The following is a 26,275-nucleotide window of genomic DNA, read 5'->3' as shown; positions in this document are numbered from 1 at the left end:
CACCAGAATCACATACGATGGCTGAAGATGAGCAGACCTAGATCTTGAGTGAGAGGCCTACCCTCAAAATCTCTGGGACGCAGAGTAGTAGTAAGAAGTTGCAGCCAAATTTGGCAAATGCCACACCACACAAATCAAATCTGTTAGATCAGTACTGAGCAGCTGTGGGGAAAAGGAGAGGGGAGTCCTTGACTGCATACCTTCAGCTGGGAAGAAAGAGATCTGATCCAGCGCTGTGTAATGATAAGATGTATATCAGATGTAGGTTTTGTCAGAACCAAGTATCTTTGGCTGCTTTGCATTTGAGTTGCTTTCATCGCCTGTAGGAATTCATTTGATACTTTTCATGGCTTTTGCCACGAAACAACAATACACTCAACATTTCAATCACTGTTGAACTGTTGTCTGAAATTTGGTTTAAAAGTAGCAATTGGAATTACACAAAACTTTGAATTAGCACTCCAATGAGACAAAACAATTGGCAATACTTTTGGTAAAATTTGAATACTTTTGTTTACTAGCTCTGCTGCTCCCTTTAGCTTCAATTAGCTTCCATTCCAAAGCATTTTATGCAATTGGGTATGAATGGCAATAATCCATATTAAAAGGTCCCGAGCTTCTTCCACTCACATAAAATTTCAGATGTTCGTACAGTTGCCCTTCCAATAGTGATGTCAGTGTCAGGCAAGCTTACTCTGCAGTTCCTCAGCGGGTTAGCTTGAACTTGCCTACTCTTCAGACGGCTTCTTTGTTCATTTGCAAAGCTCAACAGAGTCCAGTTTTCATTCCTTATCCCTGGAAGACTCCCTGCTCAAGAATTCATAATAATTTAGGGACAAAATTATGCTATATTTTAGACTATTTAACATGTTTCATTTTGAAAAATCCTGGAGCATGTAGGAGGCAGGACTGTCACAACTGACCATAGTGCTCAGACGTGTGGGTAGTCCTGTCAGCTGGGCTACAAATAAAGGCAAAAGCGTGTCTGTGCAGACCTCTGTGTAAAATTGCTTACCCTCGAATGAAAAGCAGCAGTACTATGACATATATTTGGTAGTAATGTGACTTTAATGTCATCAGATACATCTTTAACAATAAAGTTTATGTACAGGAGGAGATTCAGTACAAAGTGATAGTGGCTGCAGTGATTTGGTTCACATCTGCCTTCTTAATAAATGTCCTGAGGAACCTTTAGGGAGACACAAACCACAGGAACTTTATTTTGTGTCTCTCTAGAAGGCTTGGATCTCCTGAACCACAACCTAGCTCTTCATCAGGCAGGAATATGATAACATGATGTTGCTGCAGAAAGAAAATTTCAGCTTATTCAGTCATGAGGGCCTCTGCCTGCTGCTGTTGCAAATACATATACATCAGATTTTATCAGCACAGTAAAAAAAGACCTTTTCACCTCTGCTGTAGGGGCCTCCTCAACAACTATTTGGTTTTGTTCTTTTTCTATATAGCCTTTTCTGATTATTTTTGTGTTGGACATGCAGGTACTTGATTTCCTTTCTTGACAGCTGTGGCAATATTTTTGGAGTCTGTAACACAAGTTTTCAGGGCATCAGAGGAAACTCCCATGCAGTAAAGGCTCTCTGGTATCCAGGCAGGGAGGAGAAAAGACATAGAGACATGGAATTCCAGATGCTGCCTTCTCTCTGTTGGCAGCTGGAAAACAAACTGCAGTTCAGTCTTCACTTCCAGGCAGCTCCACTACTGCCAGGATCCCTGAAGAGACAGTGGGGATTCAGGCCACAAATGTCTTAACACTTCCAGTATCAAAACCAGAAGGAAACGCTGTGGTTTAAAAAAAAGAAATCTATTTTTGTGAGCACATCTTAATACATCAGAACAAGCGTCACAGGCACATTTTTGTTTGCTTGCACTTATTCACATTTAAAATGCTATTTCCTGTTTTACTAGCTCATAAAAAATCAAGCTTATATATTCTGTGGTAAAATCTGACACAGTTCCATTAATTGCAGGAAGGCAACGCTATTTATGCTGCTTGAGGCTCTGGCCCTTTTAAACAAGCTCCATGTGGCAGAGAGTCTTTAAGCATACCTTGATACAAGGAGAAGAAATATATATTTGGGATTCATGGTTTAATCCTGCATGACAATGTAACTCATATTACTTTCATGTACCCTAATACCAGTTTATTAAAAACTTATAACTGCCTTCATTTTATCCCTTCTCTGCATGTTGCAATGGAGTATTTCATGTGTACTGATTATATTGAAAAGTACCCAAGTGAAGATTTCTCTTCCTCTATTATTCCTGCATTTTACACCCTGTAAGACTTGATCTGAAATGTGTTTATTAAAAGTGACAGCTGGGAACATAAGAACCCGAGCACAATGAAGACATTATCTACCTTGCTAGGTTGTACTCCTGGAAGTCTTCTGCTTCAGGCTAGGCTGCCTCTTGCAAGATTTTGTCATCTGAAAAGTCATTATTACACAAATGTGCCCCTGGAAACATTGATAACAAAATTGGCAGAAAAATTCAAAATTTTAAAAAATTGCTAATTTTTAAGTCATTTTCATTCTTCAGGTTTTGAAAGGAAATAATTTTGTGTGTCTGACATAGTTTGCAAACATTTTCATACAAAATGTTTCTCCATCTATTATTCCCTCTTTCATATCCTTTTCCCCTCCATATTCCTTCCATATATCCTTTCTCAATCTTAGCATGCTGCTAAGCAAAGGAAAGAAATAAGATGAGAACAACTTAAAAGGTACAGAAAACAGATTTTTAAAGGAAATGGATGATGACAAAAACCTGCACATTTTTTCTCCCCTCCTGCTACAGAACAAGCAGAAAATTGAGATGAAAAGATAATACATTCTTTTAAAAGTCTTTAGCCAATAATTTGCACATTAATGGTAATTAATTAATGGCATTAGTTCCTCCCAGCACCACCACCACCACTGCCTTGCGGGCATAATTTTGTTCTTTCCTCTGTAGAGGCACGACAAGGGGGGCGAGGAGAATGAGGAGGCTCCAGCCCATCTCTGCATGGAGCCCCAGGGTGTGGGTCTCAGGTTAAGTAGATGAGTGTGGGGAGAAGCAAGCCTCCCTGGTGAATCTCAGCACGAGAATTAAGCTCTTCATCCCCTTTCACAGTGGTCAGGAAGGTAGATTGGGTTGGCGGCAGATTCAGCTGAGGGAGATGTAAATCCACTCTGCAGCACTGTGTGGTCCTTCACCCGCAGCCCACTGGTGACAGTACCAGCAGTTTGGGGGTGAGAGGGATTTCTGGCCCAAAATGAGCTTTGTTAGGTACAAAGAGATGCACAAGAGAGAGGAACTACCATACCCAGGGCCAGCCTGGAGTTAGAGCAGATGAAAGAGGCCATCAAGGCATTCCCACAGGGATGTACCAAGGACGTGGGTTGTCATGCTGCAGTAGGAAATCAGCTGTGACAGGGGACACAGTGATTCATGCTCTAAATGTAAATGCTTCATCCATGTTTTGGACAGTGCTGTACTCCCTGGGTAATCCTGGTAACAAAGGTAGGTTTGGATCTGAAACAGGGCACAAGCCCCAAGGCAAGGGGACTATGCACCTCACCCAATGGAGAGTTGTGCTAGAACTGGAGTACGTGTCCACTGGGCACCATGAGCTGGTCCAGCTGGTCCTGTGCTCCATATCCAGCAGCAACCACTTTGCAGCACTTCAGGCAAAAAGGAAAAGTACCTAGAGCTAGTTGCTTTGGAATTTAACGTCAGCACATAGGGAATGTTTCCAATTTCACCTTCTCTCTGTGATAACCACGACTCCATTGCTGAGCACTACCAATCATTTCTAAAACATACAAGCACAGCTGTGTGCAGATCTCTGGGTGGTAGGATAGACAGAAGCATGAATACTCCTCAGCAGAAGCCAAATAAAAAAAAAGTGCTGTCCTTTCCCTGCACCCAAAAACAAGCAGGGCTCTGGTTGGAGAAAGTTCTGCAAAGCTTTTATGGTTTTACTGCTCTTGAGAGGATTTCTCTCAGGGCCCTAAGGGCAGTAATAGATCTTAATGACCCCAAACAGCCTCACCTGGGGCCTCCACACACAACCACGAGCTCTATTTAAGCTCAGCCCTGAAGCATTTGCTCCTACCTAAACTATGTTGGAGAGGTGCTAGTTCATGGCTACTGCTGCAGCCCCCTTGAGCTGGACCTCAACCCTTGGACTGGCTTGACCTGGGACCTGCCTTGTTGCTGTGGCTCTGCAGCTGGTGACCCCCCCTCCTGGGAGGGATGGACTAGCAGGATAAGAGTGAGCAGCACAGGGTAAACAGCTCGCACCACCAGACCAGTGGTATCTTGGATTAGGTCTTGATACCAAGTGATACTTTCACCCAAACTGCAATGCAGCTCCTGCAGGCAGGGCTGGGAAAGGCAGCACCTTGTTCACAGCAGCCCTCTCCCCAGGAGAGAGCTCTGGGACACTTACTGCTGCGTTTGAGGAGCGAGGTGTGTGTCAGCCTGTCTGATCTCCTTGGGGGCATGGGGGTTAGGACTGGCTCTGGAACAAAATAATGAAATTATTGGAACTAGTTTGTTTAGCTTAACTTCTCTGGACAACGCTTGAGTCAGTGTTGTATTAGTGATGCTTTAAAACTTGATCTGTAGCTGTTGCCTCTAATGAAGTGCTAGCAAAAAGTTTGCATGTGTGTAGTAAGAGAACAGCTTAGAGAGCTTACTCTACAATTGGTTTTCCTTCAGGGGAGGTATTTCAACAGTGACTGTGGGACGTTTTCAAACAATTTATCTAGAAAAGAATGGTCAAAGGTGTTAAGAGTGGTTAGGGTCTAGGCAACTCATGGGCAATGAAGTAAATGCAAACTGGGTGAACAGCTCCTACTTACCTCTGCTGAACCCTCCAGCTGCTAGTACTGTGGCATAACCAGCCTGCATTCCCTTTCTGCAACTGTTTACTACCTTTGTATAGGGAAAGGAGTTGGAGAATCAGTCTACACGATACTCCTGATGCTTATGCAGAGTTGATATGTCATGTGAGCTCCAACAGCTCCTGTAAATATTAACTCATGGACAGATGAGAGTTCAGACCATCCTACGTTTTCTATCATTTTAGAAAAAAGAAGGGGTGAACACTTGAGTGATGGATTTGTCAGGTGTTCTCACTGTTACAGCTACATCTTGCTCCCTTCCCACACCTATTTCTGCTCCAGCCAGCTCTGCTGGGTATTGCTGCCTAACTCTTATATGGGTGACTCAGAAGAACTCATTCTGGTTGGGTATTTCACTGTGTAATTATAGGGTACCAAAGTTGTTGTTAATGTTGGTGCAATGCAAAGATATTATCTTCATTCTCCATATGTTCTGTCAGAACAAATGTTATTGCTACAAATGACATTTCTGTACCAAGTCATACAACCGTAGCTGTTTTCTCCTGCCACTGCTGTTCATTTTTACCTTCCAAATAACTGTTTACACTTCAGAAGACTAAGTGAATCCATCTGTGTTTTGCAAGTAACAGGGCCACGTGTCTGGTATAGGTCAGCTGTAGACATTATGTGAAACCATGGGAGTCAAGAAAAGCAGTTAAAACAGCAGCCACCGCACTGTCTTAATGATGACAGACATCAAATTTGATGTTTAGCCAAATGCTTGTTCCAGACATTTTTGGAAGGAAGTGCCAATGTCTGTTCAACGTCCTCAGAAAGGGAGAATGCTCCATCCAGCAGAATGCTGGGAACACTTGATTACTTGCTGTGAGTATGAGTAAAGGGGGTGCTGAAGGAGGTAAGTGTAATGCTGTGCTGAAATGAGCAAAAGGGTGAGGCAGAACCACTGCTTTGACATTTGTGCTGGGTTGCAGGACTCTGAATTTGGCACCAACAAAGTACAGATTTTCTTCTCTCCTCTAGACAGAGGCCTGCTTTCATCCAGTAGAGCTATAACTGAAATATTTTACCTCCTGAACTTTTCCATTCCTTGCTTTCTCCACTCTGTTGAGTCAAGTTGCTCATCACTTACAGTGCAGTCATGATTCAAGTGTTACATTTCATTTGGGTTTTGTCTTGGAGGCCTTATGGAGTCTATGGCCAAACTTTCAGTTCTAGTATCTTTGCTTGTGAACAGAGGTGGATAAGTGGTTTTTAGCCCACTGTTCCTTTACACAGTAGGAAGTAACAGTCACAATTTCAACAGAGGGCTACATCCCACCAGCCAACTCTAAAACTTTCACCCACAGCCATCTTCACAGAGCACCCAGAAATGTGGTAAAAATGAGAATTTGAAGTCTTTCAGGTATCTATCACTAGTCAAAATGCAATGCATCAGGTTTACCCTTGGAGCGTGTTGTATATAGTCTACAGACTTTTCATATTGCCGTGGTGGTTCTAGCAGTGCTGGTACTCACAGCCAACTCCTTTTCATGGGTACAGATGGAGGAAAGATGTGTCAGTGATAATCTGATGTAGTTGATGCAATCACAGCTATACTGACATGCTACTCATACCTTACTATCTCCTGTGAATACTTTCCTTATGATGTAGTACCATCATTCTGTGGGATGCAGGCAGACCACCCATTCAAAAATCATCTGAATTTCAGCCAGAGCAGTAAAACAGAATTACTGATGGATGTTTGTCACTAGACTTGCTTTTGTTCACTCTTTTTTGGAAGAAAAGTGGATAGTCTCTTTGCCGCCTTTAGTGCTCTAACTCTGGGCAACTGGAAATCTTCCAGAGCAAATCAACAATGATTCGTGCAAAGTGAATTAATGCAAGTCACAGACTAGATAAATTCTATGTGATTTTCAGATGCATATGGGTGTCTATTGTTAGCTGCCTTTGTGCTTATATAGGAATTTCCAGACTGTTCTGATGTGGCAATAATGAACTGTTAGAAAAAATCAGTCTAAAAAAAAAAAAAAAGGCATTTCTAGAAAGGTTTTTTTTTAAAAAGGAAAAATATTTAACTGCATATATTGCATGCAAGTCACTCAGGAAACAGATGTAGAGATTCACTTTTATTGTATCTCTTCTGAAATGCACTAGACACATAATTCTGTATTTCAGTTTATAGACAAACAATAAAGGAATTTATTGTCAATAATAGGGATTTCTTATAACTGTTATTTCTGTGACCCAAAACAGGGTATTTAACTTTTTTTAATTTTAATTCATGGTCTTTATTGATGTATTTGCTAGATGTTCTGTAGCCCAGAGTAGCATATTGCAGACTACAGTTTAACAAAGAAAAATCCTTCAGAGTATGTGTATCGGTAAGTATATGCATAAGGGTACCCCTGTTCACCATGGGCCCTGCCAAATCAAGGTCTCCAGTTCCTACAACTTTTGTGTCTTTGGCATACTGCATGATTGATGCTATTCCTCGGCAGTTAAGTTTTATTGTGCAATATAATAGGGAATTTATTTCATCTTTTTCATCAATTTCATAGTGCATTTTGGCTCCTCTCTTTTAAAAGGTTGGCATTTTACATTGCAGATCCACACCTGTCTCTGAGTTATGGCCTCAACAATTTACCTGCAATTATTTCTTTTTTTGTATTTCTTTACGATTACAATTGTTATTCCAGTCTAGTTTACTTATTGCTTTAATTCCATGCTCATCATTTAGGTTTTGTTGAAAGCTAATAACATGATCATTGCTCTGTTGTAAATAGACAAGACATATTAGCTATCTTAAAGAGTTTATAATTGAAAACAGATTGATGACCAGAGTTAATGCTTTGCATTCCGAAGCAATCCTTCCTAGGTTTGTTTTTTCTGCTGACTTCCAAATGTTTCACAAACTAATTTCAATTTAGAGCGCTGGCTCTGTGGTTCATAACTACTCACCAAGCAAATTCTGTAGCTTACGTTGCCAGCTTGGTCTTTGTTGGTTGTTGATCCTAAGATTTGTACCTGGGATTTATGTTGCTGCTTCCAGGGAATGGAAGTGATATGGTACCTGGGCCACATAATTTCCATTCTCCCCTCATATCCCGGATATCTGAGGGTGTGACTTCATGCACACCCTCTGATTTATGATGTGCTGATGAACGGGCAGCCTTGTCTTCATCAGCATCTCTGCATTGAATATGGTGGTTAACAGTCTCACTGGCAGATCACCTCACTCATCTCAAAGACAAGTTTCTTTTCCTGTTTCTGCAAACTGATCTGATTCAACCCATGTCTGAAAAATGTGTATTTGATGCAATGAAAATAGAGGGAGGGTACAGCCAGGAGAGGAGAGACCAGCACCTGCGGTTAAAAAAGGTTAGGAATAATGTAAGTGGGACTTAGTGGTATAGTTAAATATTATTCACATTATTTCTAGATTTAAAGGCAATTGCTCTGAGTTACTCCTAAATCATTCAATAGGAGACTAAGAAGTGGAAAAAGAGTTAATAAGAAGTGACAAATGTAATTCATTATTTACTTACTTGTAATGGTGGTTTCCAGAATGCATTCTAAAATCCAAGCTACAAATAGACAAAAAAAAGAAAGGTTGTATAAGCATTTGCCTTTAATTTTTGGAGTGCTCATTGTATGAAAGATATGTTTTATACAGAACATCACCCCAAACAGGGAACAGAAGACTTTCTTCATTTTGTAGAAAACAATCCTGTCCTTTGCAATTCTTGAAGGTTTTGTATCAACAGTGTTTTTGTTGCTGTTATAATCTAGACTTGATCCAGACTCATATCTAGGACAGTTCATATCCTAAACTTGCCTCTCTTCAGATAAGTAGGTATAACCTCAGGTCATCCGAGTATTCTTGGGGGATGAACAAGTCAACCTTGCAAGCAGATCAAAGTCAGCATTCCCATTCATGATTATATTTCTTCTTTGCTTTCCTTGGTTTGTTTCTGTTTGTGGGGTTTTTCCTAATCTAATGGCAAACAGCTCAGATGAAGAATGAATTGACTTAAAAGAGTTTGGAGGAGCCCTGCATGAAGTGATGTGATGTTGGTCATCTAAAAATGTATCACGTTCCTTTCATCTGCAAAGAAGCCTGTTGTAAAGAGGGCTGCCTCGGAGAGAATTCCTGTCAATACAGGAAAAAGCAAAAAGCTGGCCCATGTAAAGAACTAGTAAGTGTAGCAAAGATTGAGGAATGTCACTTGCCATATGTGCATGCCAAGTAAAGAAATGCAGCAAAGTGTTTCTGCCTTGTTAGCTATGGGGGTTTTTTTAGGACAAATACCTTTATTGGCCTCTCTTCTGGTGCATTTGTGTTTTCAATCATGTAAAAAATTTTTTTAGAAAATTATTTATGAAGCCCATTGCCCCCACAGATTGTCTCCTTCCTTAGCAGAAACAAATGCAGGCAACTATGGAGCAAACAGTGATTATTTTACTGGAATATCATTAGTATTTTCACTCTGGTGGTTTCAGGTCTTGTGGCCAAGCAAAATAGCCCAAGTTTTTGGAGCAAGAGAATGGATCAAAAGGCCTCCCTTTTTTGCAAGTTCACAGCTACTAATCTATAGTTTCTCCAAAGTAATTTTTTTCAGTTTGTGAAAAGCGTGCTATCCTCAGACTAGCAGAAGGAAAAAACCTTGCAAACCTATCCTGTGCATTCATTGCAATACTTTGAGGCCAAAAAGATGTAAAGATTAGACACGTGTTATGAATCCCAGCCAGAAATCTGTCTTCATCTTGTGCCCAAAATTCCCTGGAGAGCTAAAGACGTTGCTTCTTGGTGATGTTAGGCTCTTGTTTGCCCAAACGATATTTCTGAATGAGCCTGACCCTCCCTGTACTGTTAACCAGGCAAGGGTCCATGCCTGCCCTGGTCACCCCCTTCCCTCCCAGTTCTTCCCATTCATTTTACTGACATTCTTTCTGTGTTTTCTCTTTTTTCCCCTCTCTGTTACTGTTCTATTTTTTGCATGTGTGTTTGTGTGGCGCCTATGTAGCTTTCTTCTGCTGTAAACCTAATTAAATCTAATTGCACTGCCTGGGTAGTTTCTACAGAGCTTTGTCTGCAACATCTCATTTGGTTTAACTCAAATGTTAACCAGATACACGTGTCTTCCTGAAATCGTGTCAAATGAGACCGAGCCTAGGCCATGTGAAGCAAGTGTGGTTCCAGCATGTTTGGCTTCATAGTGGCTAATGAGAAATAAAATAGAACACCATAGCTGCTCTCCCTTCAATCTCCCATTTGCTTGGAGTCGTAAATGCAAGCAAATAGTTTGCAATTTTTGTATTTTTATTGTGGTGTTTTTTTTTTTTAATGTGTAGGGACTCCTGTAGGCTCCTGAAGGGAGCAGGGAGGGTAAGATGAAGATAGGAAAAAGCCCTTCAGAGTTTGAGGTGAGCATTAAGGGAGTGCAAGTGCTGGAGCAAGGTGAGAGCTCAGTTAATGCTGCAGGACACGGAGCAAGCTCCAGGAGAGCTGCACCCCTCAGTGCAACATTTTACTCTCCAAAAGGGGAAAGGCTGATGTTTATCAAGTGAGCAGTTTTCACCACCCATCTGGGGCTTGGAGAAAGCCTGGTGGGACTGAAGAACTTACTAGAATCTCTAGTAGCAACATAAATCTTTGAACTATGTTTATACTTTTTATGCTAAGGTATAGTGAGTAATTTAAACTAGTATGATGTTCTTGCTTGTGTGTTTCACAGGGGCAAGAAGCAAAGTCTGCAGTAGGTATTATGATGTAAATCCAATGATCTAGCTGATGGGAGCAAAGGGTGGTGTGTGTAATAGGTTTGTGTTCAGATTGCTACAATGTCCACCACTACAAAGAAGAAAAGGCCTTAAATGTTTGCGCTCCTTTTTCCCCCTCAAATTAATTACGTGAATTAACAATAAAAAGTTTGTGTTAAGAGGCAATAAATTGAATGAAATAAAAATTTCCCTGAGTTGAGACTGCTGCCTGTGACCTTGCTGAAGGACCAGGAATACTCAGCTGAAAAGGAAGAACAATCAAAAGTTCACAAGAAAAGCTTTGAGTAGGAGGCCCTGGCTCTCCAGGGCCCTGGGTCCAAACTAAAGAACACATGAGAGAGCAAAGACGTTGAGGCGAGGATGTTTACTGGGCTTTTTACTTTGCCTAGATTGTGTATTTCTTGTATTCCTTAGCTAGAGTCAAGAAATGCAGTAGTCTTGTGAGATTCACATGACATTTCTGTGTATGTGCCTATGTGACTGCATGCATATGTTTACACCTATAACACATCCAAAAAGTTAATTGTAAGCCAAACGAATTGCATCTCAATTGTGTGTTTAGATCACTACAGAGCCAGGACCTGGGAGGTGACATCAGTGTAGTAGTTCCCTAATTGGTGTGATACCTCAAAAAAGAAAAAAAAAGTTGTTTGTCTAGCTCTGAACTTTTTTTTTTATCTTCCAATCAATGCACCTTGTAGTACTATTTGCTGTTAGTTTAATTATCCATTTAGTATCACAAGCCTTTTCTGTATGGAGCTTGTTAAGAGATCATTATCAGGTCTCCTCAAGTGTTTATCTTGGGTAATGGAATGAAGGCAGGCTTTCTAGTCCTGAGGTCATCCATCTTACCCTTATACCTTCTTTTTGTTTTTGTTTTTGTTTTTTTTTTTTTTAAATATGGACAACAGCAGATAATCTGCTGCCTCGTAATTGGGAAAGAAAAAAGTCCAGAGACAGTAGATGATATTTGAACATCTTCATTTTTTGCCATTGAATGTCTTTTCCTTTCACACAGGAGTCTAGACATTTGGGTAATACTAGACTTAGGCTAGATATATGCATGGCTCTTAGATTTACTTGTGTTTCTTGATAAAATGCAGATATATTTTCCTAAGAACATTTTAAAAAGTGGGTAGGCTCTTCCACCAAGATCTGGGACCTGTCTATTTAATGCCTTAAAAGATCCTGATCCTTCACAGAATTTGAGTTGAATGTTTTTGGGAAACACTAATCAAATCAGCTGCTTTTGGCATTAAACCTCAGTGATCTGAACCATCCCTTCCCCCCACCAGGAAACATAGCCTCTGTTATTCACTAGCTACGTAAGCAGCATCAGCATTACTCCCAATGCAAAAGAAGCTTAAGTTAAATGCCTCAAGAAACTGGTGTGAATTTTCCCTTCTGAATACATATACAGGGTGCAGTGCTGTGTAAAGTTACTCTTATGTCCTTGTGGAGTCCCACTAAAGTCAGTGGTTCTGTATTTACAGACTCTTTGAAGTATCAGGTCCTCAGCTTCGGTTGTTAAAATACATATACTTCACTGCAGCTTAGGCTGAAGCAAGGCTGGTATCTTCTATATGTGCACAACGATGCAGCTAGACTCCAGTCTTCTGAATTCTTCTACGTTTACACATTTCTCTGTTTGTCGATACGACCTACAACAGAAACCACTGACGTGACTACAGAGCATGAAAATATTTCAGAAATATGTTGGAAAATACATTTCTACCATAAAGCTTTAACACATTGTGGTGTGTATTTGGGGGAAAAAAAAATATATTGTGATTTAAGGCCTATCCCATTTAAGTCAAATTACTGGGGAAAAGAAGAAAGGAATTGAGAATGCAGGATTAAAATTGGATTTTCTGGAGCTCTTCCAAGCTGGAATGTGTATCAGCAACGTGATACCTGGAGCACAAATTGCTATGATCTTCCTTGTTGAAGGAGATGAGCTTCATCCAAAGTATCTTTCATGAATGTCACAAAAGTTGCATTTACTATTCTGGTGTATTGTCATGAATGTGTTTTAAATGCAAAAATTATATTTGATGTCTCTACTTTCTCTGCAGATTCACTGTAGTGGGAGTAGGATCAGGCTTTCGTTAGATATTTTGCTCCGCACTCTGTCTATCTGTCTGCACCTCCCTCTCTCGCGCTCCCTTTAATCTTTCTGAGCAATTTTCTCTCTTCCTGCAGGGGTGATTGAAATGATCCTTTGAAGCAACAAGCTTTGACATTTGGAGAAAAAAAAAATCAAAAATGAAAGAATGGCCTAATTAAGCAAAACATCAGTTAAAGCTCAAGCAAAAATATAAGATTCTGATCGGTTCTTTCATGTATGCTTGAAAACTGCACTGCCTTAGCAGAGGGGCTCGTACAGGGTGCTTGCAGGAATCCAGGTTATGGAGTGGACGCACCCATGAGTGATATCGGATTGTATGTAGGAAAATTAAATATTCACCACCTTCACATAATGCATACTGTGACCTCCTGCCCAAGCAGTTCAGGAAAACAGAAAACTTTTGTTTACACTGGGGCTATTAAACGCTGTTCCAGAAGTGGAAAAGGTGCTCAAAAGGGTGTGTGTAATTCTCCACTGCTGGTTTCACTAAGAACTGCCCTCTGGGTCCAGGCACTTGCACATGTGTGTGCTTAATCATACTTGTGTGGTTTATCAAATATATGGCAAGATTAAGAAAAAGATCTTTTCAAGGCCATGGTCTTTTGTTCTTCCACAGTGTTGTCCCCACCATAGGTGTATGGCAGGCTGAGGAAGCTCTAAAGTACAAGCTTCACTTGTTATCCACAATGTCTTATGGCCACCTGAAGTAAAAAGCTGAATTTGGATGTTGTGAGAGCTGAGGCCGGCACTTCTGCACACAAAACGCCCATAGCTCCTTGTTTCAGCTGTAACTGCTACTGTTAAGAGAGTGATTACTTTTGTTGTGGAAATGACACCCATGATACAATGAGATGCTCAGAGCTGAACCTCAGAGGCTCTCTGCAAGGCAGCGCTGGGGAGGATGTCGGGGGCCAGCGAGTTCACAGAATCCACATCATAACAGTAGCGAGATACAGCTTAAAAATGAATAATTGTGGCATGCCCACACACCACCCTTTGAAAAGCTGTTTAAGTGGAATGATAAAAATTGTTTCCATTGTTTTACTCACTTATCTTTTTTGCTGAGTGAGGAATAATTTTCTGCAGTGAGGTTGTGCACTGCGGAGTGTTTTTCTGAAGCTTTCTCAACTCATTCAGTGGTGTTGGGTGAAAATGCTGGAGAAGCAAGATGGGTGGAACTCACAAAAGCCCCTGGTTTCAGCCTCCCTGAGTTTTGGGTGTGCCCTGTTCCTGGCATGGATGGTTTTCTTGTAGTCATCAGGGGTTTTTTTTGCTCTGGGCTTGCAGACAGTTGCATGCATCCTTAAAAAGTACTACCACAAGCTCTCCCATTGGAAAGGTGCAAAATGGATGAAATGGGCACAGAGGCAGGAGCAAGTTCACAGTGTTTTGGCAGGATTGGGACTTTATTGCCTGCATTAATAGCATGCTGGTGCAGGAGAAATAAATTTTGAGAGCCAGTTGTACGTGGGGGTGGTACTATGGTAGTTTTTTCCTGCAAGAATCTCAGTGTTTATCTTGCAGTGGCCGTTTGTCACCAAATGCTGTCCTAGGGGACTGGGCACCTTTAGCCTGGCTGCTTCAGGTGGTTCTTTCCAGATTTTGCTGACCTTGTCTGGCTTACAGCATGGCTATAATGCTCTCTTCCCATGGACTGCAGAAGGAGCCTGCGTTAGGGGGGCAGTCCGTGCATGTGTGCTAACAGGGGTTTTTTTGTCTTGCTCTTTCAAGGGCACCTTGCAGAAGTCTCACTGCTGGGGCTGAGCAAGAACCTCTTGCCTTGGCTAACAAGAACTGCCTATGACCAGGATTCACTGACGGACAGGGGTGCTTTTCTGGGGACAACAGACTGGAGAATTCCTGACCAGTCTGGTTCAGTCTTAGTTTCAAGATGAGACAACATTGCACATACGTGTATGTGGAACAGCTTCCATCTACTTTGCATTTATTGTGGTGGTGCTCCAGAGATCTTCACACTGTAGTTAAAAGTTGGGAAAGATGTGGCTGCCTCAGTGGGAGTTACTTCCTCATGTGCAAGTGCAGCATAGGTTAAAACAAATAAAGTGCATTTTGAAAAAAATGGGCTCTGCAGGAGTAAAATCTTGAACTGTTGGCAGAACAAAGAAGAGCTTGTTCTCTTTACTCCTTCAGTCATCAGGCTCTTATTGATAATTATTTTGGCATGCATAACACACACAGTGATTGACTGTACATTTATGCAACTGCTTGAAAAAAAATAGCATTATGCTGGTGTTTGGTTCTGCAGGCATTTCTGATGCCCAATGTAACAGAAAATAAAAGTAATAGAGTAAGTCTTGTGTTCCTTTACTTTGAAATACATGTATTTTAGTTTTATATCACTCTCCCAGGACACTTACTGGCAGCAGATATGGCAATACCATTTTAAAGTTGACTCCTTTGATAGCTTCAATCAGTTCTGACAAGGTGTCTGTTCCCAACATATATTTGTTGGGGTTTCTTGGCTAAAGCATCTTCCCAATCTTTTGACAAATTCAGTGTCTCAACACTGTGAATCTCACACCCACCACCCCCAAAATACTGTCAGAGCAAGCGGCTTTCTTTAGAAATGTCCTCTTTCCAAGTTTTGCATGATGAAAGTTCCTCTTCAGATTTACGAAGTCTAGCTGGTGGGAGGATCTGATGACGTCTTTTCTTTTTATCTTCATCTGCAGCATATTAGTTTTTCCTATCCTGCAGACTTGATGGCTGATCCCTCAGTGCACGCACGTCTCCAGCCTGCCTGTGTGTACTGATGAGGCTGGAAAGCGAGGCTGGCTGTGCCCGTCCTGTGAGCAGGATCTTGTGCATCGGCACCTGCATCGCTACCACAAGCAAAGGCCAGAGAGTCAAGTCATGTCACCAGATCACCCAGCACAGTTCAGATAGTTTTTTAATTAATGTTAGTATTAATCATTTAATTGCCACCTGCTGACTGAAAGTGACAGCTACCTGTGACAGACTGTTTTGCTTGTTCTTGTTTGGTAGATTATCTCCCTGTAAGAAGAGAGCACCTGGGTAAAGAGGCCTCTGGAAGGAGAAGGGATGCTCCTTTTCTTAGGGAGCAACTGAATCTGTCTGAGGGAGAGAGACATCCAGATTATGGGGTGGATCAGAGGAAGCAGCAGCACGGATTTAGCCAGGCAGCGATTTGCAGCACAGCGGAAGACCGCTGAGAGAAGCAGTGAGCACGCTTCGATCTCTGTGCTGATGTAAGAAAGGACTTTTTGGAGAGCTGAGGGGACTCTGCAGGTAGTTGCAACCCATCAAAAAGCGTCCAAAATATAGCCTGAAAGGATACAGTGTGCAGGGCAGATTTGTTTACAAGCCTCTTAAAACTGTTCTTCTGTCTTACCTAGTCCCTTGGCTGCTTCTGTTCTAAAATGTCATCAACAAGTCAGGGTTTTGAACAAATAAAGGTTGGCTTTTTCTAAATTTGAATGCCTTTTAGGTTGTCTTTGAGGAGCTCCCTGTGAAAGAAAAGGTCTTGACAGGTTTGCAACAAAGCTTGGGCTAGTTTGGGATCCCATCACACCATCTGGTGGTTTTCATAAAATGGGTTAGCAATCTGACCTGATCTGAATGGAATCACCATAGTAGTAAATGACACGTTGTCCTCATGTTACCAGACTTAACAGAAAATCCTGAGACTGAATCATCAGCTAACCATGAAGGTAAGGTGCTTTTCCATCCTCTATGCCTGGACTCTGCTCTGAAGCGCAAGGTTGGGCTGCCTCTGCCTGAGTGGAGGGACTTCATCTTTGCAGAGCAGTGGACACTTCAGTTCTCCACATCAGGGTATTGTACATCTCTCACACCGAGAAACTGCCTCCCCAAAATGCGTCTTCAAGTTGTGTAGCGTTCTGGGGTAGGTTATGCTTACCTGCCCTGACCAGGGCAGAAGCACATCTTCCCCTACTTCTGTAGCTCTGCTGACTCCTAAAAGATTTGCCTCTGGGCTCCAGCCCCTCCGTCCTGCTCTCTGGGTTTAGACTTATCACCAGCCTTAAGCTTTGGCAAAGGCAGAGGAAAAATTCTTGGGGAGAAAGAAGCTCTTTTCTGCCCAGTATTCACAAATATGCTGGTGTATATTAAGTCCGTATTGTCCATGTGAGAAAGGAACACAGCAAAAGGAAAATAGGTACCTCCCACAGAGAAAAAAGCATCATCGGTACGCAGCTGAACTTGAAAAATGTTATACAATATCATTCTGAATCTTTTCAGTGGGTTTGTAGCTGGTCTAACCAGTCTTCTACATCACGGAATCTTGTCCTACGTATTATTCATTAAACAAAGGTATTTATTAGGGCAGAAACTGCAGCACGAAACATAGATAACATCTCTAGTGCAGGGGAAAAAAGCTAACCATTCTTTAGAACACACCTTGCTTTTGTGTGAATGGCAAGTAATGTTCCTTCACCGGCAGGGACAACATATGCCTGAGTACACAGAGGATTTCCACTGTTGGAGCAGTTAGGAGCCAGTAAATGCCCTGCTGCTGCTTCCACCCACCTCATTCATCTGTGACTGTTGCTCTTGGTATGCTTTCCTACCTTGTTTTTCTGCCTTTCCATGCAGCAGGCTCCCTGCTGCTCCTGAGGGGCAGCCTTTGACACTGGTACCTTTCACTGTTGACTTTTTGTAGGCTCCTGAGCGTCTCTGATTTTAAGGGCTCCACCCAAAGGCACAAACTCAAAAGCCATCCTCCTGGCAAGTGGGCTTACATTTGGCACGTAGGAGGCTTTACAGTTACTTGGAAGGCTTTACAATTGCACAGCGAGAAGGAGATTGAAAACCCTGGTTTAGATGAAAACAGAAAGGATTATTAAACTTGTACCTGTGTATGTTTTGGCTGCCTGGTAATGGCTTTGGTATTGGAGCAAAGGCCTTCTTCAAAGGAATTTAATTACATAGGCAATGTTTACCATTCTGGTGGCACGCATGCCTTTCTTCCAGTTATTTGTACAGGTGGTTCATTTTTCTGTATTGATAAATGTTTTTCTCTTTTAAATTTTCTTGGGCTGTCTCTCTTCAAAGTATCAACAAGAAACACTCCTTAATGACTGTACATTGCTCCATGATCAAAGATATTTCTCTTTCACAGAGCTGTTCTTTGGAAATTTTTTGGAAGTGTCATGTTTTGACCAGGGAGGAGAGTTGCCCATGATAGAAAAGCTGTCCTTTAAGCAGGAATGCTACGTACCTACCTATCCACATGGATATGCCACTTGATATTGATTTAAAGAATCAGTCACCAATACTCAAGTGAGCAGAGGTTATCTTTATTTGGCAGCGCTGGGTGCATGGGGGATCACTCCAACAAAGTCATGCTCTCCGAGGGGATTTTTCAGTCCCCTCTTTATACAAGCAACTCATACCTATTCATTAACTTTCCAGGAAATCGTTTACGTATTCATTACAATTTCAGGAACTCATTTACATATCTCACTAAACTAGTGACCATGATTTAAGTCCTTGTCTTTGCCACGTTGTATAAACAACAGGAACTTAGGACCGATAGCCTTTTTAAAGATGACAAATCCAAGGACTTAGCAATTAGTACATCCGTCATGTTAGCAATAAGGGTCCTTGGATGTTTCCCAACTTTTAGATAAACGTAAGTACATCATCCTATAGATAAGTAGTACATCATTCATCATTCAATATCTATTTTGAAAAATATAAAAGTTGCAAACTTTGACTTTTGATTGAGTAGCAAACTATCTACTGATATTCCATGTTATGCAACTCCCAAAGTCTTCAGCCATTCTCCAAAAGAGATAGTGGTCATGAACAGCTGGAATTTTCTCCATCTACCTTTATTGCTCCTCTCCCCCAAAGTGAGCTGTATAAAGGTGTCTGTAACGATGCCTCGCTGCCTTATGTAGCCAGCAGGGGCCAGCAGCTGAAACTCCTGACCCACAAATATATAAGATTTGAATTAATTTGTATTTGTTATTGGAGAAAGGTCAGCTACAGGTGCTGCTGCAAACAAGCGTTAGCCAAAGTATAAATGAGATGGAGCAGATCTAAACAGTCCCGGGCAGCCAGTCGTTATGCAAACAATATATCCGGATGCATTAAGAGAGTACAAATGTGGAGGTTTGCATTTGGAAACAGCAGTGGCTGTGCAAGGACAAATAGGATGTGCTGTTGGAGTCTTACAAAAATTTTGTGTCTTTTTATGGTTATCTTTTTTGAAAGAACCGTTACAACACTGGGTATAAAGGAGCAAATATGTATGAATTATAACCTTACTACTTTTACTCCAGCATCAGATTTGTAATATTATTTATTAAAGTCATTTTGGTGTATGGATTTTAAAGAAGATGATGCTATTCCCCACAGCATTACTAGTGTGCTGCTATTAATATTTAAAATCTTTTACACAGGACTACTGTGAGTTTGATCTTCAGGGTGTTAAAAACAGTACTTAAAAAAGAAAACACTCTCTTACAGAAGAGCCTTAGCAGGGTGATAAACAAATTGTTTAAAAAACGTATCAGAAATTACAAAGTGAAAAATACCAAAATGAAAATATTGTTGCCAAAACTTGAAATCACTGTGAATGATACATGTGGGTTCTTTAGCAAAATATTTCTCCTTAAAGTCTCTGTGTCATTTCACACTTGCTTCTGAGTGTCTCACTGTTCTCGGAAATTTTAATCATGATAATCATGTACCATTTCTTCTTTGACAAAGACCATTAGCACTTAACAAACTTTTAATGATATTATGAAGTGTAAGAATCACTTTTTCAGTCAGGAAAATACAGCGAGCACTGGCATGGATTGTGGCAACCACTTATAGCAGGGCAAACATGCTACACAGTGGTTCCAATTTATTCATCTAAAATATGAGAAGGCATGGCCAGAGTAGTCCTATAACCTAGTTCACTGGACCAGAGTGAGTTATTGATCCAGAAGGGCAAGAGCACGGCAGCAAGAAACTACCAGCATCATTCCTGACAGCACCTACAGCAGAGTGGTGCAGAAACAGTTTTTACTTCCCGCAACACTTCCCAAGATTTGAAATAGTTGTTGTTGGAACTGTTCTGCTTTGAGGAATTCAGCAGACACTCTGCACGGCTGTAAGAGCCCCCAGTACCTGCGGGCAGGGGCAGTCCAGACCTATGTGGAGCAGGAGGGAGGTTTGAGAAATGAAGGGATGGAGGGAATCGTGGTGTCTGCAGCCCTGTTACATGGTAAGGGAGAGTAAGCCTCTCTACAGCCCTTGCCAACAGGGGTGGGAATAAGGTGAGAGGACAGCAATAGCTTCTTTGATAAATTCCTATTGCTGGTGGATCTCATGGGCTAGGGATGGAGGTATTCCCATGATTCCTGTTATCACTGTGCAGTTCCCTGATGTCTAGCAGGAAGGTCACTGAGTAAGAGCCCAGTTTCTTTGCCCAGCTCATAGTGGAAAACTCACACCAAATAGTTCCAGAGACAAGACAGAGACGGGTCCTCTCTCAAGCAGCCAAAGTCACAGTTGTAGTTTTGCTTCTACAGAAGCTGCAGGAGACTTGCCTGCACAATCAACAGTTGAAATCAAAGCAGGAACGTGGGTCCCTGACATCCTGAACAAGCGTTTTCAGTCCTTAGGTGCATTATGTATTCTCAGGGCAGACCCACTGATTTGGATCAAAAGTTTCAGTCTGGATTTGAGACTCTCTTCCCAATCAAAGCTTCACTCCAAAATTACCCAAACCTGGTTAGTTTACAAGACAAGGTAAAAACAGGAGGAAAGATAGTCCCTCTTTCCCTTCTGTGGTTCATAGCCATCTTATATCTAGGATGGTGGGTTTGGGACTGTGGGCTCCTGCCAGACTTCACCGAAGTGTGTGTTTCACCAATTACAAGTGCAAAAAGAGCAGAGACCCCAGCTGGTATCTCTGCAGAGTACTGCAGTACTGCTACCAGTCATTGTGCTCAGGGCTGACTGCACTGAACTGCATCATCAAAGATTCTGGGGTTTGAAATGTCAGCTGAACTGCAGTTCCTTTACCTTTTCTGCTGTCAAATTGAAACCTCTGGTTTATTTCATATATCCTCCAATGCTGGCCAAAACAACTCCAAAATCAAAAATCATTCTAATGTTCAAACCTGTTTGTTTATGCTGAATCCTTGGTGTCAGTCGTCTACGGCTGTACTTAAATTTAACTTATGAGAACACTTGGAGATATCTTAAGGTTGGAAAGTTCCTGGGCCACAGAGAAGCAATATGAGATGGGATACAGGACATCTAAGACACATATCAGGGCTACCCTGCTGATTCGCTACATGCCCTTCAGCAACTCATACCTTCTTGAACATCTATTTTGGTGTTAAGTACGCTTACATGTATTTTGGTGTTTTACCTATTGCAGCTATTTTGCAAAATAGGTGTCAGTGTCTCAAGCAGATGGTTTGAGAGAACTTAACATTAATTAATGTTAGGGAAGCATTTGGTATTCTTGGATAAAAGATGCTACAGAAAAATTTTCATCCCTTACATTGTAAATCAGATTCCACTCAGTCCCTAAATACTTGCTTTATCTAAGGCTGATAGCAAAAACCAACAAACTCATTTAAAAAAAAAAAAAGTAAGATACAGTTGCCTGAGGACATCCTTAACCAGAGAAGATCTTTACTTTTCAGATGAAAGAGACATCTACAGCGAACAGTTTCACTAGCCAAGAAACAACAAAGAAAAGACTTCCCATGCTAAATTAAATAGGTGATAATTACTCTGCGGCTAGGGAAGGGGTGTGGGAAGAGGTTGAGACAAGCATCCTACTTCTGAGCCACTTCAGTTGTGAAAGAAGCTAAAGTCCTATGGCTTCATTAAGAATCAGAAGTTAGAGGTCTTTATCCCAGCTGTCCCATAGCTGAGAAAGTTTTTTAATCATCCACTTGCACCTTGGTTGTCTAGGTGGGTTTTCCTTTTCTGCTGTCTGTGACTGTACCTTTGTACTACAAGCCCAATTTAAAATGTTGCAATTATGGTTCATCCTCGCTTCCCCGAGCTTCCCATGCTCAATTCCTCTGACAGCAATTCCTTGTGTAATCTGAGGAGGTGCAACAGCAGGGACATGTAGAACAAGCGTGCACACAAAACCCGTAACTGTGTGCAATAAAGTAAATCCGGCCTCGTATTAATTTTAACCAGCTGGTGAAAACTGAGCTTTCTCTGTGCTCTTACTTCATTGTCAGAAAAAGGACTGGTTGGCAAGGAACTATTCTTCTAGATGGAGGGAAATTTCTGCCTCCAGTAATATCTGTGGAATGAAGTTGCCTGGAGTGGGCATGCTACAGCTTAACTGAGGACACTCGCTGGCAGTCACACTCTTTGACAGAGTGAGCTGGTAGTTTTCCACAGCCTTTACCCAGTATCAGGACATTAACCTTTTTCCATTAACTCATCCTTTCTGCAGCTCTCTGGTTTCCTGTGCAAATTTCCTTCCATCCACAACTTTGTTGTGCAGCTTTTACTTCAGGAGGCAAGAGGTTTGCCCTTGTTTTGATAATTGTGAACTGCTGAGGGCACCAAAAAAAAAAAAAAAAAAAAAAAGTGCTAACAGCTAATACCCTGCAGTTCCCAAAGCCCTACATATTCTTTCTGCTGCCATAGCTGAGACATCTAAAAAACCTGCCACCTCAGCGCACTCGGCACTAGGAAATGTTTGCTAAAAATTAACTTTACCGATCTCCTGTCTCTTTGGCAGCCTGAGAATATGAGCAGCACTCTCCAACACCACATGCATGACCATGTTTCTTGCAGAGCTTTTCTCAGAGCTTGGTAGCCTGGCTTAGCGCCGCTTATATAGATGCTCTCGCTGCTCACCTCAGTCTTTACTGCTGCCATTCAAGTTGCCCCGGTGATTAACACTGCTGGCGGTGGTAGCCCTGCTCCTTGCTGATATTCCAGTTGATTTTTGCCATCTAAGCCAGTCTCCTCAGTGACATCACCTATGGGAGAGAAAAGGAGCTCATAAACCTGGTGATCTAACATAAAAGCTGCTGCTGTGTCTATCCACATCTCAGGATATTTGTGTGTGATGCTGCTGCTCCCTTTGGTCACCTACTACAGGAAAACAAAGATGAAGATGAGATGGGAAGTCAGGCGAGGTCCTGTCAGTAGAACAGCCCCCAAGACCTGGCTCCTCCTGAGAAGCTTAGCACAGACCCTCTGCTAGACAAACTCCCTCAGACAGAGGAACCTCACCTCCTACTCTGGCCATACAACCTTCTGCCTCCTGCAGCAGCCAACCGAGAGAGTGCGTTTGCATGTGCAAGGCACCAGTTTGGCTTTTACTGTGGGAGTGTGCCCTGCCAGCTCTCTCTTGCAGTTTGCTAGCAAAGCCATCTTTGTGAGGAGGTGAAGAGCAGTGAGAGGATCATCCTGCACCACCACCCCAGCCAGCTGGCTCCATGTGCCTCCTGTTTTGCTGGAAGCACATTTTCGGACAGGAATCTAAAACTGGCTCTGGGAAGGGAGGAACTGAAACAGAGAATGGGGCTGAGCTGCTTTTTGGTTTGGCTTCTGCTGCTTTCCTGGGCATGCTTTGGTTGATCATTTCTGCTGAAGAAGGTTTGCTTTCTCTCTGGCTGTGTCCTTTAGGACAGGGGAAAAAAATTAACAATTGGTTCCTATGTAAAGATAACTGTACACCAGACTGTTTTGCTGCCTGGGCTGACTACAGTTACAACTTTCCTAATTGCTTCTTGATGTGGTTATATCTGTATTGAACTGATGGGGAGCAATAAAATCAGCTGACACTCTCTCTCAACTGTTGCTGTCTCCATGTTAGAACTGTTACCAGTGTAACTATGCTGTACTATACTCTGCCCATCATCTCTTGCACTTAAACTAGTAAAAAGTGTAAGTATACCGATTAGACCTTAGTAGGAAGAAGTTGCTCGTGATGTGGGGTCTTTTTCTGAAGCAACTGGATGCATTTGGCTGTTAGCAAAGGATCTGAGCGCATTTTGATGGATGTTACTTCATCTGGCACTGAGATTAATTTGAATCCTTCAATATTTTTTTCCTGTTGTGAAAACCAAGCATAACTAAATATTTCTCACGCCAAGATGCCATATTGGGGGGTGGTATTTCACCTGCCCAGAGTAATCACAAATACTGTAAAATGAGGCTCTGCTCCGATAAGAGGTTCCTAATAGAAGGAAGTTTGTGCCTGTGCTAGTTTTGATAGAAGTCAGACGGGCTGTGGTGGGGTGCGGAGGGGTTGCTCGTTCGGTTGTAGCTGTGATTCTGGTAGTCATCATTAAAAATCAATTGTAAGTACCAATTCTCCCATTTTTATCTTGCTAGGGAGCACGTAGTTTTTAAAGTAAAGCTTTCAGAAAACTTCCAGAGAGAATGTAACCTGTCTGTTTTTGCTGTGTTAAATAAAGAAATTAATGTATTTGAGGTTTCTGATGACAAATTTAGATACCAGTTCCTAACAAAAACCCATCATTTTATAGTGATTCTGTAACACTTACAGATCGAAGACCCAACTCAGATTCCTTTGCACGTTAATTAGTTGTGTTTTAGTAATTCAGTTTAGATTTTCTAAAATGGAGACAACTTAAAAGAAAACAGACAGTAATAAAAATGTCTTTTCCAAGGGCTTTAGTTTGTCATAGAAACCCGCCCTTTGAAAAAATGCCAGGTCTGGAGAAGAAACTGCTCCCCGATGCTCAGATTAACTCTTCTTTACATGCAGGGACAAGGGCCATCAGGGACATTCCTTTCATGCCTCCACCACAGGTTTAGAAGGACAAAGTTGTCCTCCTCCAGATTTCTGGGTCAGTTAAGCTGATGAGAAGTCACGGCTTTGTTCTGTGCAAGAGCATAGCTCTATGGGTTACATAACTCTTGGACTACTTAGTCATGAATCTGGTCGTTTTACCATTTAATCTCAAAAGGCACCATGAACTCCAGAAGGTATAAATACCCAATGGCAACTCATGCACTGCTGCTGTTGCCTTTGCAGTCAGAAACTAAGCAACGGGTGTGCTTTGTTAATTCCTTGTAAAGTGTAACAGTTTGCCCTGACCACTGCACAGGAGGACTCCTTTGTAGGATCCTTCCTTCTCCTCTATTAGGTTCCTTCCTGTAGCGTTACCGTTGTTACCGTGCAAAGCCATTACAGCCCGAAGGCAAACTGGGTCAAATCAATACAGCAAGTCACGGATGCCCAGCTTCCACTGAAATGGGAAGAAAGCGAAGCATGAGCAGCCCCTTTGGGTATCAGAAGGCCACGTACTTTGAAGCCTACTGTGCCGTGGTGTTGTGGCATTAACACCCAAACACCGCCAGCATTTGAGTCCGCTCCTTAGCACCGTCATTCCCACAGGCAGGACTGCTGCAGCAGGTAGGCAGCCGAAGCAGCGCGCTCGCCAGATACCCCGACCCAGCTACGATTGATGTGGCTGAAACTCGCGGTGGGATTGATTTGGATAAAACTTCCTTTGCTTTAAATCCCCGCAGGGTGTACTTGAAATCCCCCAACCCTGATCAAAACTACCAACTACAGACCGAGCAAACCCACAAGTTTTGGTCGATGTGCAGGTCAGCCAGCCTTGCGCTGGCCCCGCACGGGATTCCGCGCTCCAGCGACACCCTCGTCCGGCCCCTCCGCACCGGCGGCTCCGTGCGCCCACGGCACCCGGCGGGATCCCAGCTCCGCCGGCACCGGGGCGCCCGGAGCGGCACCAGCTCTGCTCGGGAAACGGCCCCTCCGCTCGCCGCCCGTGAGGGGCTCGCTGGCGCCGCCGCCTCAATCTACAGGGACGAGCCGCCGGTGCGCTGCCTGCGCTTCGCCTTTCTCCCCGCCGGCAGCCGCAGTCCGGCCGCTCGCTGGAGCGGAGAGGGGCCCCGGGGGCCGGCCCGCAGCTCCGCCGGTGCTCCGCTAAACGAGCCGCAGGCTGCACGGCCGAGCGCAGCGCCTAGCCATCCCAGAGCGGCCGCCGCTCACCTGCCGGGCGCGGGCACCGGGACGGACCCTGCCCGCCGGGGGAAGGCGCTGCCGGCGGACGCGGCGGAGGGCGGGCGAGGGGTTTGAGGTCGTTTTCCCCCCGGCTGCCCCCGCCGCTGCCCCTCCCGGCGGCGAGGCGCCCCCCGCCCCCCGGCTCGCCCCGCCCCGCCCCGCCCCGCCGGCGCGGCTCCCGCGGCCGCGCATTGTGCTCCGCGCCGCTGCCCGCCCGGCGGTGCCAGCTCCGGCCCCTCTCGGCTGCGGGGGCCGCCGGACCCCCCCGGCACCGGGCCTCCGGCTCCCTCCCGCGCCGGCGCGGGCCGGGGTCGTGCACGGTGAGTGGGGGCCGGGGGGAGCCGGGCGCTGCCGCCGCCGGGTGGGTGCCCAGCCAGGGGCTCGCCCCGGCCGAGCGAGGGGAGCGGGTCTGTCCCCGTCCCCCTTCCCGGCGGCGGGCGCGGCGTCCGCGGGGGAGCGCGGGGCTGGGGCCTTGGGGGGCGGCTGCGGGGCCCCCTCCTG

General features: G+C 43.4%; 1 protein-coding gene and 2 long non-coding RNA genes across 7 annotated transcripts in view; 1 reads left to right on the top strand and 2 right to left on the bottom strand.

Moving 5' to 3' along the window:
* Window positions 1-272: 272 nt before the first annotated feature.
* LOC308065176 overlaps window positions 273-26,275 on the bottom strand; it is a 29,441-nt gene continuing 3,438 nt past the window's right edge. Inside the window, exons 2-4 of one of the 4 annotated variants that reach the window (XR_013928698.1) lie at window positions 22,624-22,748; window positions 2,381-8,455; window positions 273-1,800 (exon numbers count right to left, since the gene is read on the bottom strand). This is a non-coding gene — a long non-coding RNA (uncharacterized lncRNA). Of the gene's footprint in view, window positions 8,456-22,623; window positions 22,749-25,762; window positions 25,862-26,275 lie in introns of those variants that run through there. The other 3 variants (XR_013928700.1, XR_013928701.1, XR_013928699.1) reach the window with 3 other exon arrangements.
* On the bottom strand, window positions 14,619-22,614 carry LOC308065177. Its single transcript, XR_013928702.1, has 2 exons — window positions 15,751-22,614; window positions 14,619-15,623 (listed from the first exon to the last, which is right to left on the bottom strand). It is a non-coding gene; the product is annotated as an uncharacterized lncRNA (long non-coding RNA).
* The window catches only part of PRR5 (proline rich 5), a 93,864-nt gene continuing 93,508 nt past the window's right edge, over window positions 25,920-26,275 (top strand). The window contains exon 1 of one of the 2 annotated variants that reach the window (XM_080390808.1): window positions 25,920-26,094. The gene's annotated coding sequence lies outside the window, so the exon portion shown is untranslated. The remainder of the gene's footprint in view (window positions 26,095-26,275) is intronic. The other variant, XM_080390812.1, reaches the window with a different exon arrangement.

This window comes from Falco punctatus, assembly GCF_963210335.1.
Source record: "Falco punctatus genome assembly, chromosome: 6".
NCBI classification, from domain to species: Eukaryota; Metazoa; Chordata; class Aves; order Falconiformes; family Falconidae; genus Falco; species Falco punctatus.
The sequence above is the reverse complement of the archived record's forward strand: the minus strand, read 5'-3'. Positions and strand labels throughout refer to the sequence as shown.